This window comes from Apteryx mantelli, chromosome 2 (genome assembly GCF_036417845.1).
Source record: "Apteryx mantelli isolate bAptMan1 chromosome 2, bAptMan1.hap1, whole genome shotgun sequence".
Classification (NCBI taxonomy): Eukaryota; Metazoa; Chordata; class Aves; order Apterygiformes; family Apterygidae; genus Apteryx; species Apteryx mantelli.
Window position 1 is genome coordinate 72,300,767 of NC_089979.1, and position 15,355 is coordinate 72,316,121.

Genomic DNA, 15,355 nt, shown 5'->3' on the forward strand with positions numbered 1-15,355 from the left:
CTGTGTTTTGCCTTTTCTCCTAAAACTTGAAGACCACTCTGAGCCAGTCCAGAAAGAGGACATTTTCTTTGGTCTCCAGTTTGCATCTGTGTTTGTTATTTGCCCATCATTGCAGTTTATGAACTGTGGAGACCCACGTTGAGAGAAGTAAGGGCATAAGGAGCTGATGCTGGAGCATCGTGGAAGTGTAAGCTGCCTTACCAGGGGGCAGAGTTTGGGAGACTCACAGTGGTCTGTGTACAGCTGGGAGAGATGCGAGGGGATCTTTGATGAAACGCGTGCTAAGCATCCAGAGAGCTTTAGCACCCAAACATGCGTGGTTCAGCCCTGACTGTCTTGTAGTTCAGTGATGATATGAGTCAGAGTCGCTTTTGGTCTGAATGAAGTGGAAGGTACTTTCTACAAAGCAACTCAAGTATATGCCAAGGATCTGGATAAATAAGACTAATTCACAAAACAGGAGTGGGATGCAGGCTCTTGCTCTAAAACACTTTGCAGTTCTCCACAGCGAAATGCAATATGGCATCTTAAATAAAATCACCCCTTTCTGACTCTCGCAGAGGCTGCTTCAGAGCATTCCCTGGCTTCCAGCACAGTTTTATTTCCTCCCTTAGAGAGACAGACCAGCCTTGATTTTCATGCATCCCTCAAACCAGCATTCCCTGCCATTTCTGAAGGACAGCACGCTTTGCTAGCCTTCTCTCCTCTCCCTGTTAAACCATACAGTTTTGTTTTTTTTCCACCCAGCGCATTTCTTCCGGCTTGCAGAATGCTTGGAGATCCCGCGGAGCAGGGAGCTGCGCACAATAGCGGTGCGTGCACACGAACCCTGCCGTGGGGAGCCAGCCCGGCCTCTGAAGTGTTAAAAAATAAAAGGGCGGGGGGTGGTGGCGGGTGGTGGCGGTGCGAGGAGCCGCGCGGCGCCCCGCGGAGCGCGCAGCCGCCCGCAAAGGGTTAAGGCGGCGGCGGGGCTGCGCGGATGCAATAATCTGTGTGGCTCTGCTGGCCGCCTGCCAGAGCGCTGCCTTGCCTCCTCCTCCTCCTCCCTCCTCCTCCTCTCCCTTCTCCCCCCCCTTTTGCATGAAGTAGGATCCTTGAGCTGTTGCAGAGGCAGCCAACTGCTCCATATTTGGCTTCTATTACACATTTACATACTGGAGAGAGAGAGAGAGAGGGGAGAGGGAGCGAGCGAGCTCTGTACCGCAGACATCATTTCTACTACAGTGGTGGAGACATCCCGGACCCGTGTCACTGCAGGGGGAAGGAAAAAAAACCCGAAACAAACAAACAAACAAACAAAAACCAAGCAGCCCCAAGCCCTGTGAGCAGCTAGGAGGACATTTGTGCGCGAGTCTCTCTCTGACCCCCCCCCGCCAACCCCACCTCCACTGACACTTTACAGTAAGTGGCTTTTTTTCTCTTCCTCCTCTGCTTTTTTTTTTTTTGCCTCCCCCCCCTTCCCTCTCCCCGGCTTCTTCCCTTGTTTAGACTGCGAACCGCCAGCGACTTCCAGCTGGCAAAACACAGGGTTGGGGGGGGGGCGCACGGCCCGGCCCCGGGCCCCGGCCGAGGCCGCGGGGGGCCGCGAAATGGCCGAGCGCCGCCGCCGCCGCGGGAGGGGCGGCCGGGCGGGGAGGCTCCGCGCCGCCCCCGGGAAGCGTCCTGCGGGTGCCAGGGGAAGGGAAGGGAAGGGGCCGGGGGGGGGGCAGCCCCCCTCCCCCACCGCGCCTTCCTCCTTCCTCATCCTCCCCCCTCTCCACCTCCCCAGGCCCGGCGCGGCCCGGCCGGGGGTGTCGGTGTCTGCGGGGACGGTGGACATTTTGCGAGCCGCGGCTGCCCCTGGCGCGGCGGCGGCCTCGGTGTGTGTGACTGTGCTGGAGGGGGGGTGTTGTGGTGTGTGTGTGGTATGGGGGGGTTGTGTCTCCATGAGCGCGGGGAGGGGTGAGCGGCCGTTGGGGGGGGGGTTGCGTGGTTGTGTAGTGCGTGTGTGTGTGTGTGTGTGTGTACGGGCGGGGGCCCGGCGGCCGCCGCCGCCCGGCGTCTGTAGTAGGGGCCGGGCGGCTGCCGGAGGGGTGAATGGAGCGGGGGGCGGGGGCGGCGGAGGGGGCGGCGCTGCGCTGCGCTGCGCTGCGCTGCGGCGGGGCCGGGGCCGGGGCCGGGGCCGAGCCCGCGCCCGAGCCCGCGCCCGCGCCCGGCCGCGGCCCCGCGCCGCCGCCGCCGCACGCAGCGCCCGGGCCGGCCCGGCCGGAGACGCCACCTGGTACTGCCGGCCGCGGGGGGTGGCCGCGGGAGACGGGTCCCTGCTGGCGGCCGGGGCGCTGTGGGAGCCTTCCCCCCAACCCCGGATTATGTTTTTATCCGTCTTGTTTGGGTCTATTTATTTATTTATTTATTCTGCCTGAAGTGCCGGGATTTGCCGGCGGAGCACAAATAAATGGGCCCCCTTCTTAGGCGTCCGTAGGTGCCGCATCCGTCACATGCAGTTCCCGAGCACTGCGAAGTCTACATTAAAACGTGCTGGAAAACGTCTGCTCCGGCTGTAATAGTAATAGCGATAATAATAAAATGACAGAACGGGGAGCGATTTACATGCTGTTGAAGGGGAGGAATTGCTGGAGAGTAATAATAGAAAAGAAAACAAGTCGGAAGCCCGTTATATAATGCACTATGTAGATAACGAGAACGACGGGCTATTTTTATTTTGTTTACCGTATGCTGTGTAATAGGGACTCCTGCAAGCAGCATCTCTCCCCTGCGAGCCTGAACTCCAGGCAGAATTAGCAAAAATTATAAGGCATTCCTGTTATGCCCACACGGAGAGAGCTAGCTGAGTAAAACGTTTCTCCTTACAGATGTATTTTGTGGACAAATCAGGAATTGTGCAGGTAGGTGACCTTTGCTGGAGACCTTTTCCAGTTCAGATGGTAAAGAAATCCATATTTTGTAATGCAAGTTGCATTTAACCTTTAATATTCAGGGTTGTGGATTTTATGCAGTAACGGTCGCTTTACATGCCCGATGTGGTCAGGCATAGCGAGTTACTTTGCTGACATACTGGGAAGTCAAGGACTTTTAATTTCAGTTTCGATTGAAACCTTCCATTAAAGGAAAATCCAGCCTTCACGTTAATCTGTTTCTGTTTGGGCGATGAAGGCATTTCAGCTTTATAGCAGGGAGCAAGGGTTGTGAACAAGGGAGAGAGAGAAACTGAGAATGGCTGGGGAAAAAAATACCGCACTGTAGTTGTTTTTGAGGTTTGGCGAGAGAATAGCAAGTTGCAATTTCACGTTATTGCCCCCAGTTTGTCCGCACGAGTGGCCCACCGCTTTACAGGCAGCAGTTCCTGCTGGAGGGCAGCTTTAATAGTCGCACGGCTTTTTTACATAAGGCAGAGGTGGATGGATCCCTCGGCTCTCGCCCGCCCGACCGTGTGCCGGTGGCACAGCTTTCCAGGGCACCTACTCCAGCCCCCGTCGCTCGTGTAGTTAGACGAGGCTGCCATGGTAACAGACGGTATTTCTTGTCCCTTCAGGTGTGTGTGCGTGCGTGTGTGCGCCGTGTGCCCGGGGTGCGCGGGTGGCCTCCCCCCGGGCAGCCTGGGCCGCCCCGGCTTCACCCCGCGGGGTATCGGCGGATGCCCGCCAGCGTTTCCCCGCTTCGGCCCGAAAAATATTCCTTGCGCAGCATCAGGCAGGTAGATGGTGTGCTTACCAAGTTAGCCAAATCATCCCTTCCACTCGTGCTGATTACTAGCAAATTAGCAGAGATCGGGTGCTTCTTTTAAAAATCCTTTTCGTTTATAAAAGCTTGCATAAAAGTTTCTTGAGAGTTGTCCCTTCCTGTTGGCTGGCTGTTTTAACCATTTGCAGGCTGAAATGGTTCGTAAGTTTGTGACAGTTTCCATCCGTGCATTAGTATTTTAGGCCACAGACGTGTGATTTTCCATTCACATACTGTACTTTACGCATTCTGACCAGTACAATTAAAATCAGTGGTACCTCGTATCACTGTCATCACTTACAGTACATTTGTGAAGCATGTTCATAGTTCTTAGCAAGGTCTAGGCCCTTATGTTTTAGGTGAAAACTGACTTTTCATTTTCACTTGATAAAAAAATTATGGAGTATATACTATTAAAAACAATTTTGTCTGAGACATTCTCATTAGCAAATAATTCATTTCTGATGTTGTTTTTTTGTGGGTTTTTTTTGCATTTGTTTTTTTCATTTGTGCTCATGAAAGTATTACAGCAGTAGAGCAGGAGGCTTTCTGCCACAAAGCTTATAATGCATTGAGAAAAATATGCAATCTAAGTAGCTTCAAACTGTATAGTGCTGTTAAAAATGCATTTAACTAAAGAATGTGTGTTTGTCTTCATTCTCAGTATTTGGACATGACTCTTTTGAACCACTCTTTTACAAACGTAGATACAATTTTTTAAAGGCACCAAATTTGGCACTCTGTTCTAATGTCATAAATCTGGAGCAACTCCAGTGGACTGGATTCTGAGCCACTTACATGGGTGTATATCTAGAATAACTCCACTTATTGGACTTAATCCAGACATATAGTAGAGCAACAGAGCTCAGAAAGTGATCTCCTGTGTATAACCATAATTTTTTGAATATCTTTTTAAGGCAACAAGTACTATTGGCTTAAATTGGATTTTTGCCTGATTAAGGAGCTGCATTAACTGCATGTAGAAGTGGTTAACACCTCTATTCCAGTCGCTGATCTTGTGTGCATTTACACTAATACTGAACTTGGCCCAGAGGATTTTGCATCTCAATGATGAGAAATAGAGAAGCTCAGCACCCACAGTTCCCAGGCGTTTGTAGTAATCAGGCTGGAGCATCACGCTATCCAGAAATATCGGAGTAAAACAGATATTTTAATAGCGCTGATGTTAAAGCACAGGAGCTGGAGGAGGTAGGGAGAAGTGCTTGCCAGTGGTTCGGATGCTGCGCTGCCAGGCAGCTCACAGTCCCAGGTACGGTGTAACGAGCTTGAGGGTCTCTGCCTGCCTGCCAGGCAGAGGCGTTTCTCCTCAGAGGGGCAAGGGGACGGGGAGTTCATGGGCAGTTTCTTATGCTGAAGCGCAGCTTTTCAGTGCCTTGACTTGCCTTTCTCGTTATGAAAGAATATCCTCTGCTCTGTACAGCCTTCGCTGCTTTGGGCCTCCGCACCAAGGAGATAGCTTGAAATAGAAGAGCCTATTAGGGGCACTGGCTGAGGAAAGTGAAATAATCATGCACTGAATGACTCCTATAGAGTGGGTCATTGTATGCCTCATGTGGCTTATCCATATTTTGTTGTAAGACAAATTACCTGTGTGACTAAGAGCATTAGAAAGTAATTATTTTCAAAAAGACCGTATATACATAGTTAAAAGACTTCTTGAAAATAAACAGTGCAGCTCTTCTCCCTTGCCCTTCTGGCCTGCTTTAATTTACTTAGAATGATTGAAAAAAATACTCTTATTTTAAAAGACATTTTACAAGAGGCCTGAAATTTCATTTAACAAATTTTTTTAATGTAATAGATCCAGTGGCCTAGTTTCATGTTTATTAAAAAATAGACATTTAAATGCAGTCACCTGAAAAGCAACTGATGATTTAAACACTAGAATTTGAAAATAGTTGTTTTAGTAGTATAGCTAGTAAAACAAAATAAAGACCTGATTTTTCCCTTGCTGAAGTTTAGCAGCACATCTCAGTACACGGCAGTCAGGATTGTCATTGCCGTTGTTCATACAGTGTCCTGCTTCTGCTGGGGTGTGCTATTTGGAGGGGAAATGCAATAAAGAAGCATCACTGGCTTTAAAGGAAATGCATGTCAGAGTTGCATATACGGTCTGAAGGGTTTGCTAGTTGCAGCACTACTACAGTACACAGTATGGGAAGGAGCTCGCTCAGCTGCACAGTCGCAAAGAAGTCTAACGCTATAACAACCTTAGCTGAGCATACAGGTGCTGAAAGATTAACTGTTTTGGATGACTGTACAGGTACTGTATGTACAATTTACACAGCTCAGAGAACAGATTTAAATGCATCTCTCCTTTGTGGCTACTGTAACCAGCTCTGCTTCAACAAATAAAATTATAATTAGCATGGGGAATAGGAGTACGACAGGCTTGGCACAGGTACATATTTCAGATCGAAGGAATGATGTGCTATATCGCAGTGACTTTTTTGTATAAGAAGTCAGATAGCCTAAGCTTTGCAAGCTAAGAATACTGACCTTGTCATTTCATTTTGCTTTCATGCAAAACTTTAAGTGAGACAAATAAATATACAGGTATTTGGACAAAGAAACTGTATTTGGGGTCTGATATTATATGCGCAACATATTCAGTGATTCACATTTTTTGCATAAAAAAAGTTGAAGATTCTTCCCACGTTTTGGCTTAGCTGATACATGTATCAGCTGATACATTAGCTGATACACGTTTTTAATGTAAGAAACTTTGCAGACTCCCAACTTTTGTAAAACAACAGAAACTGGACTGACAACTGTAATTCCTTCTTGATCTCAGTGCATATGTTGAGAATGTAATGCTTAATGATTTTTTTTCTTCAAAACTATGGTATGAGATGGTTCTAAAACCCATACAAATCTGTGTGCGTATATAGGTCTGTCTGCAAAGTTACTTCAGTACATGTGTCAGTGAGGGTATTGCTGAATGAGGGTTGATTAAAGAACCTATCTAGAGTTAAGTATGTGTGTAAATCCTTCCATAAATAGGAACAAGTGAGTATGTTCATAAACTGTAACTACAAAAATGCTTCTCAGTAAAAGAGAAATGGTCCCACTAAATCCTTTTATTGTCCCAAGAGTGATAAAAATATTTGGTGAGATTCCAAGTGAAAAAAACAAAATGTATTTTGTTTAATATGTGATGTCAGCAGAAATTTGATGCTGGCTCTTCGTATTTTACTGAATAAAAATATAGAAGTAGAAAAAAATCGCACTGATAGTGTTTTCCTTTGTATTATTTGAGCATCTGCAGTAATATGTATTAACTCTAACTTAGCACTGTTAATTGAAGGAATGGCGAAATAATGCACAAGTTAACGCCTTGTTCCCAAAGCTGCTTGTTTTTCATCTAGCAGTAGTGGTTGCAGCAGTGTGTTTTCTGGATGATGCCCCTCCTCAAATAAAATATATTCTGTTGGCAGTGAAGAAAGTCATCTCAACTCGCTGATGATTCTTCACCTCATTAAGATCACATTTAGGAGAAAAGCACTTGGTTTGAATAAATGGGCTATGCTCTCTACTGTATGTGCTCTGTCTGCAGGATTAAATCCATAGTAGATCTGTGCTTGAGTAATAGTTAAAGCAGTCTCTCTCAGTTTTCATTAGGGTATCTTAGCATGTTGCAAATTGGTTGACTCTTAACTGTGTTTTTGTTGTTGTTTATTTTTATTTGGTTTCCGTCTCCTCAACTGCTGGATCACCAGTCACGTTGCAGGCCAAACCAGATGGGCAAGCAATACAAGCTGTGAATTTATTCTTGATCCCTGTAGGACAGTGACCACCTCCGTTTTTACCATCACCGTATAGATATGCACTGTCAATAAGGTGAGAACATAATGCCTTTTATTTTCTCTAACAAGTGTACGTGGTCTGCTCGGGGTTCTGATCAACATGGATACCTTATGATGTCTTTATAATTATCTACCCATGAAATGTTTGTATTTCCCTTGCTTGGCAGTAGAGGTCCTTGAGAAACTCCAGTCAGAAAAATTGCATTAACTCTATCTAGTGACTCAGCTCTGTGACTTACAGGACAGTGGGTTCCAGATGAGTGGTTTTATCTTCACCTCAGGTCAGAGTACGTTCAGTTATTAAAAGATGATGGTATGAATGAAAAAGTTTATAGTCTCTGATTTTTGTTGTAAAATGCCATGTGTAAAATAATTTTTATGAACATTGTTAGTGGTTCTTGTTGCTGGCAGTCTGTTTGACTTCTCCAGTGTGCTGATTTCCTCTTGTGCACTAAACTTTGTCTGTTATAAAGGTGGTAACTTTAGGATAACTAGTTATTAGTGACATGCCTGGATGCCTTTGGCTCTAATTTGAGGAGCATTTTCAATTCTTCTGATTTTTCCCTGATGTTCCATAACCAGACAGGACATAATAGTGCACATAATAGCAGACTCCTCTCCTCTCTTCTCCTTTTGGTCCCATATGGTTGGGGAGAATGCCTTGAAAACACCAAGCTCAACAATCATACTGCCAATAAAAAGAACATAAATTTTTATTTTATTTCTTTAATTTGATTGTCATTATGCCAGTCTGTTTGTTTGGACCTGTCTCATGATTTTTGAGTGCTTGAGATTGGCAATATTGCTAATGCTTGAAAAGAACAGATAAAGGTCATAAGAAGAAAATTCTCTGTGTCTTTAAATAGAAAATTAAACGTAATGATTAGTTGCAGAAATTCAAAAGATTTTTTTTTTCCAGTTTGCAGCCAGAAGTCTTAAATACTGCAGTGTTCTATTTATGAGAAGCTGATCAGAAAGTCTCCATTGCAGAGTAACTTTTTAGTGTATACAGCATGTCACAGAGAAGTATATAGCACATAATTTACATTTTATTGTGGCTGTGAGGTAGGGTGCTGTGCTTTAAAGGGAAGTTGTTTAAGCAAGTAGTTACATGCAAAGACATGCCTCTTACGGTTTACAAATGAGCTAGAATGGTGGGGGTGGATTGTAACCACTATATCTCTTTGGAGCAGTATTATTTTCTTGAGAGTGAAATGCCAGACAAGAGTGCCCATGCGCTGACATGTTTTGTCTTTCAGTTTTGGAAGAAAACCAACTTGATAGCAGCTATTGACTCGAGATTGAGTAGAAGGAAGCTTTTTGTCATGACATTAACATTTCCACAGGGCGTTTCATTTTTTCAGAATTAGCTTAGGTTGCGTGAAATTGTTTGTATTTGCAGAAATGATTCCTACAGGAAAGGCTTCTCTCTCAACTAGAAGTGATTATTTATTGGTCAAATTCAAGTGTCTTATGGATACTCACATTGTATTACCCACAATGTATTGCTAAGTCACCTTGAATATTTTAGCAACTGGCATTTCCTGCGATTACATGAAAAAGAATATATTAAATGTTAAATAAACATGTTGGATAAAATAAAAATAGTTAAGTCTAGTGCAGGTGACTTTTAGCTGTAGGCATGACAGGCGTATAGTACTATACTGCTTTTTTTCTATAACAGTGTAGCTTGAAGTATAGCGTTGTTTTTGTGGATCTTAGATCAGATTTGTTTTGGATTCTTTTCTTGTTCTTGAACATGCTGATTTAGTCACCACATTTGAGGTAGCTCTGTTGGCTTCCTTAGGTAGTTCTTATTTTCTCTAGAGAACGATCAAAATCAGACCCACTATATAACAAAATAAGTAAAGCCAAAGTTGTTGAGATAGAGACTGCCTGCTCATAAATGTTATCTCGGTCACTTGATTTAACAGGGGGGTGCCCAAAGTAGTAACATGGGAAATAAATGTGACCCGGCGCAGTGCAGCGAGCAGCCACAAATAGGTTTCACAGATCAAGATCAAGCACTGCGTGCTCAGACCCATCATCTTTTCCAGCTTTCACATTTGTTCGGGGTAAAGGTGGCAACAGCCCAGCTCCGTTTCATGCAGACCTGGGTTATTACCTCAGTGTCTGTCAGAGGGACAGTACGTCAGGGACATTTGGCTGAATGGATCCAAAATCAAATCCCGCAAGCCCTGCTTTAGGCCTAACGCTGCCGCACGTGCATTCGTAGCTTTACTTGCGTGAGGAGCCGCATGGCAGCGGGGAGCACGTCGCCGCTGTGTGTAAGCTTCAGGCGTGTTTATCCTTCTGATGCAAGCAGCAGCCTTGCAGAGCTTGCTAAGCATTTTGCCTGAATAAGGACATCAGGATTAGTAAAAAAAATAAAAATAAAATAAATAGAGACATAGGGTTTTTTTTATTTTTCATCTTGACTTTGGTTAATTTTAGCCTGAGCTAAAAAACAGAGTTATTGTTATTTGTTCAGAGCATGCACTGCCTCCTTCCACGTAGGCAAATGACTCAATGCTTTCTTTTAAGCAGTTGTGTTGAGAGGATTTTGCATGAGACACTGGACATTTTAACAGCTAAAGAGTTCTTTTTAATCTTTTCCATTGTCGAGTCACTTGATATCTATTAATCATATTATAGCATCGAGTTGACTGTACAGCAGCAGCCCAATAGTAAGATTTCTTTTTTTACTGAACTTTTCATAACTATATCTGTCTGCTACCTAATGTGGCATGTTTTTACATAAGAAATATGTTCTCTGTAAATGAATGATACTATATCCTTTTATAATATGTTGTGATGAATGTAAAAAGAGCAAATCTGTCTCTATACTAGTGCATCCAGTGGCAATTTTTTGATTGCCATATTGATGTTCTTCTGTCATAGTTGATTTTATGTTTCCCCTCTTAGACTGTTTGTCAAGGCCTACCGTGACTGTAGCGCTAGAAGAAGGTAGGTGTTGGAGATTATGAATGTATTAAGAACACAAGGAAAAAAGGAGATGTAAACTGGATATAATTGGATAGTAATTAGAAATCATATTTAATTTTTTAATTGTTTATTTTGTATGTGAGTGAGTAAATTTAAAGTAAATGAAAAGCTGTGAGTGCAGACTAACATCTTGGAAATGAGTCTTTGCTATCTCCTCAGCCCTACCTTATCACCTCAGGGTTGACCTTCCATGTTCTTACTCTGTTGTTCCTTCAGCAGATACTGCTAGTCTCATGTCAGATTGGCTGAAAATTTTGTGACATGATATAAAATATAAATGGGGTTGAGTGTAGTGATCTGCCTAGATGAGAATACTAGACTCTAATGAGACCTAAGCTAGGACCTGAGGTTTGGTTCAGGTTTCAACTTCTGTTTTAAAGAGATATTTCTGTGAGAGTAATGAGAGCGTACGGGAAATCTGTCCCATGAATTGTAACATAGTAGCATCACCTTAATGTATTATCTTTTGGATGTTAGACTAAGTGTTAGAGAATTTTTATGCACTGAGGGCCAAAAGTGATCAGACCATGAGAAATGATCTCTAGCTTTGTATGTGCTTCGGCATCTCTGTGTGCCGCCCATGTTCCCTTGCTTTTGAGCGTGTGAGTTGGGCAGGTGTGTGTCTGGTAGATGTTGCCGTGCACAGCTCTGGGGGTATGGTTTTGGTTAAAAGTTAGCCCGGGTGGCAGCATCTGAATTTGAATGTGCTAGGTGAGAAGTTTCTTGGGGTGAGATGCTGTAGTGGAGGCAAATCTGTGGGACTAGCTGAAAACCTGACTTAAAGTTTTATTGAGTCACTCTTTGGTTTATAAAAAATGCAAGAGTATAGTGTTTTTCACTCCTATCAGAATGTGGTTGTGACAGTCACCGCATTTTTGTTTGTTAAGTGTCCACGCATGAAGGCCTTGTAGTTTCGTAAATTTAACTTTGCTGTGAGACTAACTACTTGAAAGGTTTTAATAGAGGAAGATAGTTACAGAAAAACAGGTTTAGTCCTTCTTTGCTGTGCTCAGAATTTTTGTGCCGGTGAATATTTTCTCACTGGTGCTTGTTCCTTGGCAGTGGCATACCTAGTAGCCCAGTAGGGAGTGCTTTTTTCAAATTAATATGATAGTAAATGGATTCCTCCTCTTCCTTAGCCCCTGAGCACATCACCTCTCTGGTATTGCGCTGCGTTCCTAGCTTTCCCCAGGTGGTCTGACAGCAAGCAGATCCAGAATCATTTGAAAATTCATTGTGTGCAAGAGAGAAAAAAATCTTAGTGGATTATTACACTAGAAAAAATTGTAAGTGTATTCTCCATGTGCCGCTAGTGGTTAAAAACCCATAGCACTATTCATATGTAATGCATTTTTATTTACAGATTAGTAGGCTCTACTTTGACATATGACTAACAGGGAAGCCCCTCCCTTTAACAGTTGTATGTCATCTGCTTCAGAGAACTAATTACTTGGCAATTCCCATTTGATAATTCCCTCTTTATTTTCTGATGAGTTACTTAATAGTGATGAGCTTGTTGAGCAGAATACCGTGCTTAATCTGTGCTTCAGAAACTACAGTGTGGGCCTGGGGATATCATTGTTTTCTAAACACTGTTTAGCCTTGCCATAGGAACATTGAAACCACACTAAGACATGTTAACAGTTCACAGTTAATGGTAAGCTTAATGTGAGTGATGCACAGTATTTGTCAAAAAATAAAAGAGATGTTTAGATGACTGTTGCACTTGCATTTTAAAATTGTGTCCTGAATGGAATAGTCTGCAAACAGGATATTAAATATATTGTCCCTCCAAAAATCAAAACAAAAGCTAGCACAGTTTAGACATTAGGAAATAGAAGCTTGTGTCAGAGATATCTTCGGCATATCATTTCTACCTCTCCACTGAAATAATATATTTTAAAGGAAATCTTATTCTTAAAAAAAAACAAACAAAAAAACATTTTTTTACATTTTGTAATGTCTATTTTACAATTGAGTTGATACTGGTAATTGTTGTATTGTTTTAATTTGCAATACTTAAATAAAATATCCCTTTGTTTTCTCTGCTGTTACCTGTCTTTCTTTACTCTTCCCCAGTCCTTTTTTACATACTTTTACTCCTGTGGCCACAGCAACCCCATTTCCTGGCTGTGGACTGCATTACAAGCCCCATTGCTAATGCCAACATTGCTCTTTTCCTAGAGGGTACCAAGTTCAGCGGTGCTTAGCTGCAGCCCTGGGCTAAGGCATTTATGGGGTGAAATGACACCAGTCTGCTCGTGATAGTCCTGGTAAGGTCAAAGCGAGTCTCCTGCAAGTCAAGGGTTGGATGGGCCCCTTACTGTTCACCATTCTCTGAAATTGCCCCGTGTAAAGCCTTGCTGTTTAATTTGATTAAAATTTTATCATCAACCTCAATAGGGAAAGGTTTGTGAGTCAATTCTAGTCACTTTGACTAACTAGTTAGCAGCAGTAGACAGATACTAGTACCTAAAGAATCCCGTCTTAGCTGATCAGATGCTATAAACTGAGAATTGGGCTGTTTTTTATTTTTGTGAAATGGGAAGTGTAGTATTTTGTGTATGAGCTTACATGATATTGCATCATCGGGCTTGATGATTTATTAGATATTCATAATCATGTCTCTTGGCCGATCAGTGTAAGCTCAGACACAGGCTTATTTTATCAATGAGAAAAAAGCATTAGTACATAGTTACCTGTGTTTTTGTAAAATTAATCAGAGGAACAGTAATTTTATGAAATGTAGAAACCAAAACAGATTAATCTACTTTAATTGTGTTCATGTCGTACACCAGCTATAAAATCTTTTGAAAGGAATATTAATCATGTTGATCAAAGGTGGCTTGAAGTACATAATTCAAATACTAACACAATTATATTCTATCTGTCTGTGTATTTGTTGCAGCTTGGATGATAATTTTTCTTATTTTTGATGCAAAAATAAGTTCCATTTTACTTTTTGCAGATTTTTTTCTACTTAGGTTTCAAATTTTAAAAGCAAAGACACAAACAATAGGCAAAATAGATAAAATTTTGCATTTTATAAAATAAGGGACATAAATAAAAACAAAAAAATTGTCAAGCCATTCTTTCCAGACTTTTTATTCCATTTAATCTTTTTTAATTACTCAAGAGCTCTCAAGTAGTGCTGTATACACATCACTGAAAACCGAAATGCTCCATAAAAGTCATAAAAGAAATACCACTGTGAACAGAACGCCCTGCCTGTGATCTGAAAGGTTCACTTGCCTACCTGGGAGCTGTCCTTTGGCCTTCTGTAAAGCATCATAGTTGTCAGGGAGGGACATGCATCGTGAGCCCGGGTGGCAGATTTATTTTACAGAGGCAATGAAGGAGTTACTGGATGTTGATTTGGGCTGCTCTTGAACCACCTGCTCAGAGGCAAAAGGTTGCAGGGAAGGTCATCTGCTTTGTGAATTGTCCAAACCATTCTTTGTTCAACTTACTCGTCAGGCCTAGAAGCATTTTACTAAAGACCGAAGACCATTGCTTGTGACTTCAAAAGAAATCGTGCTGGAGGGTATAGATTTGATCAGTGGTATTTTCTTCCCTCAGAAAGGGGAGGCAGTATTCTTTGCCATTAAAATTGAGCTCTTAAGGAAAATATTTGGCCCCAAGCACACAAATACTGATATTTCTGTCAATATTTATGCAAGTAAAACCCTGCAGTATGAATATCATAAACATGATCTTTCAGTTAATGCAAGATCTTAATTTCATATTAATGTCTTATGATTTGAGCATCCAGTTAAAAAAAAAAACACCACCACCACGCATTAACATACAATGGAAGTTTCTCAGAACTGCTGTTACCTGCCTGACATCTGTATGAAAATTCAAATGGTACCTTCCCCCCCAACCCCAGCTTTTTGTAATGAGGGAGCTAATGCATCCTGGATTTTGTATTTATTTTCTCTGGATTTCCTCTCCCATTCTGCACACCAGCCACCCTGGCCCATGCGTCTTCCGTGAGCAGGACTTCCAAAGGGCCAACAGCATAGCCAAAGGCCAGCTGGTGGATCTGAGTAAACACTTTTCTTTTGCATCTCCTAGTTCTGCGGAATCGAGAAGCTGCTTTACCTTTCCACTTAGGTCTTGTCTATCTCCTCCTTGATTCAGGGGTGAGTTACAGGTTTCCCACTATCAGTCTTGCTAAATTTTCTTGGATCTATGCTGTGGTCTGGCCTGGTACTTTTGTTGTTGATGATGCAGCCCTGGAAATCACTTGTGATTTCCTTTGTGAACCTGACAGTTGTAGGGAGATGACATTGTCTCTGTTGTATGTTTTGAAGTTCTATTTTATGGGAAAAGAGAATGATAGTAGATTCCATGGACCAATAGCCTGTAGTTTAACATTGCATTGTATTTTTTTTTTTTTTGGATAGGGCACAAGTATGTTATATATTGTCTTTTATATGACACTACAATACCAGAAGGACTGATGAAAGAATGAAAGTCTGTATTTTGTTCTGTATTTGCACAAGCTGACAGAGTTAAGAACTCTGTCCCAGGGAATTGTATTTGATTATGAGACTGATGCAGACTGGGGTGTGTGCGTAGATCCTCAAATGTGTTGGTCACCTCTAACATATTTCTGTTGCAGCTCTGCAGCAGATTCAGGAGAAATACTCTGTCTAGTGAATGAGTGAATTAAATTAATTCCTAAGGGGAAGTATGACATTTGTTACAGGACACGGCTATCCAGATGTTCTTTTGTTACCTGTCAGAGTACAGTCAGAAAGGGCCCTAAGGAAAATTAAGGTGGGTAGGAAGTATAT

At 42.7% G+C, this 15,355-nt stretch overlaps 1 protein-coding gene across 12 annotated transcripts in view; it reads left to right on the forward strand.

The window, feature by feature from the left end:
* Positions 1-1,112: 1,112 nt before the first annotated feature.
* The window catches only part of ATXN1 (ataxin 1), a 221,836-nt gene continuing 207,593 nt past the window's right edge, over positions 1,113-15,355 (forward strand). For 9 of the 12 annotated variants that reach the window (XR_010883347.1, XR_001292402.2, XR_010883349.1 and 6 more), the window contains exons 1-2: positions 1,113-1,401; positions 7,461-7,581. The gene's annotated coding sequence lies outside the window, so the exon portion shown is untranslated. Of the gene's footprint in view, positions 1,402-2,218; positions 2,261-2,744; positions 2,886-7,460; positions 7,582-15,355 lie in introns of those variants that run through there. The other 3 variants (XM_067290877.1, XM_067290876.1, XM_067290875.1) reach the window with 3 other exon arrangements.